Raw genomic sequence first — 4,315 nt, 5'->3', positions numbered from 1 at the left:
CTTCTGACAGTGTACAAAACAGCGGGAGAGTTTACTAATGAAAGACAAGATACATGTGTTGACACAGCATTAAATGACTGGTTTGTCACTCCCCCAGGATGTGAATTGTAGATTCCATTCTGTAGTAGCACAAACTAACTGCTTTTATCATCTTGGTTTTGTTTGTTTGTCTGTTTGTTTGTTTGTTTTGCTCATTAAACTTTCTTAATGTGTCTCAAAATTCTGTGACAAAGTTTTGCTCAAGTTGTTTCCATTAAAAAGTACTAATTTAAAAAACTAATAATTTAAAACTGCCACATACAAGAAAGAAAACCAAAGTGGTCCACAAAACATTCTCCTTTCTGTCTGAAGGTTTTTACGATACATTGTTATCATTAACCGGTCTTTTACTTAAGTGGCCAGTTGAAACAAACACTTCTGACACCATTCTTTCACTGCTGATTAAGACCAGGTGGCAGGTATTAGGGATAATATTCATTTGGCCTTCTGAGCTTTCTGGGCAGACTTGGTGGCCTTGCCAGCTCCGGCAGCCTTCTTGTCCACTGCTTTGGTAACATCCAGGACAATCGTCTGTCTCATATCACGAACAGCACAGTGACGCAGAGGTGGATAGTATGAGAAGCTCTCAACACACATGGGCTTGCCAGGAACCATATCAATGATGGCAGCATCACCAGACCTCAATAATTTAGGGCCATCTTCCAGCTTTTTACCAGAACGGTGATCAATCTTTTCCTTCAGCTCAGCAAACTTGCATGCAATGTGAGCCGTCTGGCAATCCAGCACAGGGGCATAGCCAGCACTGATTTGGCCTAGATGGTTCAGGATAATCACTTGAGGAGTGAAGCCAGCTGCTTCCATTGGTGGGTCATTTTTGCTGTCACCAGCGATGTTGCCATGATGAACTTCCTTGACAGACACATTCTTGACATTGTAGCCCATAATGTCCCCAGGAAGAGCTTCACTTAAAGCTTCATGATGCATTTCAACAGATTTTGCTTCAGTTGTAATGTATACTGGAGCAAAGGTGGCCACCATACTGGGTTTGAGAACATCAGTCTCCAGTTGACCTACAAGAACAATACCAATACCACCAATTTTGTAGGCATCCTGAAGAGGCAGGTGCAAGGGCTTGTCAGTTGGACGAGTTGGTGGTTGGATGCAGTCCAGAGCCTCAAGCAGTGTGGTTCCACTGGTATTACCGTCGTTTCAGGTAACTTTCCATATCTTGAACCAAGGCATGTTAGCATTTGGCTCCAGCATGTTGTCACCATTCCAACCAGAAATTGGCACAAATGCTACTGTGTCGGGGTTGTAGCCAATTTCTTAATATAAGTGCTGACTTCCTTAATGATTTCCTCATATCACTTCTGGCTGTACAGTGGCTCAGTGGAATCCATTTTTTTTAACATAATTGATTCGCTGTTTCACACCCACTGTGTAACCCAGAAGGGCATGCTCTCGGGTCTGACCATTTTTGAAGTTACCAGCTTCAAATTCACCAACACCAGCAGCAACATTCAGAACATTACAGTCAGCCTGAGATGTCCCTGTAATCATGTTTTTGATGAAGTCTCTGTGTCCTGGGGCATCAATGATAGCCACATAGTACTTGCTGGTCTCAGATTTCTACAAGGAGATATCAATGGTGATACCATGCTCATGCTCAGCTTTCAGTTAACCCAAGACCTAGGCATACTTGAACGAACCCTTTCCCATCTCAGCAGCCTCCTTCTCAAATTTTTCAATGGTTCTTTTGTCGATGCCACTACATTTGTAGATCACATGGCCAGTAGTGGTGGACCTGACTGAATCTACGTGTTCAATGACGACAATGTTGATATGAATCTTTTCCTTTCCTATTTTGGCTTTTAGGGGTAGTTTTCATGACACCTGTGTTCTGGCGGCAAACCCGTTGTGAAAAAAAACTATCAACTTGTTTTTTTTTAACTTTAACTTCTCATACAAATTAACAGCTTTCTGTTTGCCATTTGCATGTTTATTTCATGCCATGCTTGGTTAGAATTAAAACTGCCTCACTAGTTATGCACTTCAAAATTTAGTACTTCTTCAAAGACCTGCAGGATGACTTAATGAGTATGGAATGCAATTCTCTTCTTTAAATCAAACTAAATGTAAGTTGTCTATGTTCAATACTGCAAGGGTACGTTGTGTATCCAATAAATTGAGAATAACTCAACATAAAGAGATGATTTTATGTCTTCCATGTCTAAAATATATGCAATATGATTGGCTAGCTGTGGATTTTTACTCCTGGTTTGTAGCCACAGGGGAATTTTTAAATTTTAACACTGTAGATCTATGACATTGTGTCCCTGAATATAAACAGCAACAGGGCCCAAAAAGATCAAAGCTCAAGTTTTCTTTTGAAAAAGAGACTGTTGTAAGAAAACAATCTCTCCTTGTTATCATCATGGGATATATTTTTGGGCTTGAGAGGTCATATTATCATTCAAATCTTTAAAGTCATTTTTTCAGGGTGAAAGAACAATCAAAAGTAAAGTACACTCCTGAGGGTCATGCAATTTAGTTGGCTCTGGAAACAATAGTACTAAGTAGATAGCAGTGGCCAGGAAAATAGACCTGTAACTAGTTAAAATAAAAAGTAAAGAATCTTACACTCTGTAAGTTTTATTATCAACATAACAAGAATTACCACAACCATTAAACTGATTAGTAGTTCTAATTAAGAGATATAAAATAAAGATCATTAACATAATGCAACTGACCTAATCTGCTATTATCATTGTTTACATACTTATTGACAACTGAGATTGACACAAATTTATTAATCTTGATTTGATAATCATTGGCAAGTTTTTCCTTCAGAAAATCAGTAATTGTGTACTTACTTTAATTGAGTATTTGTTTAGCTATGTTGGTTTAGAACTACAATACTTATAAATTCCAACACTTCTATTTATTCTACATTTAATTTTGTTAAGGTAAGCAAATGTGGTCAATTTGAAGAGAGTCAAGTTTTAGGAAAAAAATGAAATTGAACATTATTTAGAAACATCAATATGTCTAATTACTGAAAATCAAATTTTTAAACTCAAATCTGATAAATGTTAAAACTGATTTTATTAGTTCCCTTTTTTAGCCACAACAAGACTATAATTATTTGCACTAATTCTGTTTAAGTGTACTGCAAACTGTAGCAAAATGTTAGTAGAAATGTTTCCTTCATCAAATATGTAAATAGAGATAGCACTTTCAATTTGAGAAAACAACAGTTTACGAGAGTAAGTAATGACTGATTTAAACTGTATAAAATTGGACTGATCTGTTATGGTGCCTAATTATACTAGTTATATAAAATTTCAAATGACATATCAAATATTCAGCATCTCTTGAGCAAGACAATGTGTAAAATGCTGTGGGGAACTCAGACATGAAGGGTACATATTTATATTGAAAAATACAGTATTTGCTCAAGGATAAGGCTTTATTTTGCATAACTTCATTTATTTTGAAATTGAGAGCATGGAGAGCATGGACTCTACAGAGTAAGAGAGAATAGATTCAAATCTGAGACTAGTCAGTATCAAAACTTCAAATTGGAAGACTGAAAATAAGTTATAACACTTTGAAGTCCTATTCTATAGTGTCATCTAGATTTGGTAAAAGAAAGTCTCACTTTTCTTATCTTTTTTCCCTCAAGAATCTTTTCTCATTCTTTATATGGTACTCACATATTTTCTTGGCTGTGAAGTTTGCTTTAACTTTTCTAGATGGTTTTGGCATTTTTGTTCTCCTATTATGTAACTTTCCATAGGTAGCCCTATTTAACAAAAATGTTTAATATGAATACATAAATGTGTTCTTTTATCTTAATCACCTCATATATCATAGTGATTAGATAGAGCAATTAATTTTTTTAATATTCAGATACAGAGTGCATTGAGTTTATTTTTGAGATACAGGTTGAGTATTCCTCATATGACAATCTGAAATCTGAAATGCTCTAAAATCTGAAACTTTTTGAGTACTGACGTAATGTCAGAAGTGTAAAACTTCACACCTGACCTCATGTGGTGGGTGACAGTCAAAACATAGGCAAAACTTTGTTTTGCGTGCAAAAGTATTTAAAATATTGTATAAAGTTACCTTCAAGTTATGTGTATAAGGTATACATGAAACACAAATTTTGTGTTTAGACTTGGGTGTCATCCCTAAGACATCTCGTTATGTTTATGCAGATATTCAAAAATCTGAAAAGATACACAATTGAAAACACTTCTGTTCCCAAGCATTTTAGATAAGGATTACTGAACCTGTATATGTAAAGGCT

General features: G+C 35.9%; 1 pseudogene; it reads right to left on the bottom strand.

Moving 5' to 3' along the window:
- Positions 1–474: 474 nt before the first annotated feature.
- On the bottom strand, positions 475–1,906 carry LOC103236265 (elongation factor 1-alpha 1 pseudogene; annotated as a pseudogene).
- Positions 1,907–4,315: the final 2,409 nt, after the last annotated feature.

The sequence above is a fragment of the Chlorocebus sabaeus genome, chromosome 7 (genome assembly GCF_047675955.1).
Source record: "Chlorocebus sabaeus isolate Y175 chromosome 7, mChlSab1.0.hap1, whole genome shotgun sequence".
Classification (NCBI taxonomy): Eukaryota; Metazoa; Chordata; class Mammalia; order Primates; family Cercopithecidae; genus Chlorocebus; species Chlorocebus sabaeus.
This window is presented reverse-complemented; position numbering and strand designations above follow the sequence as displayed.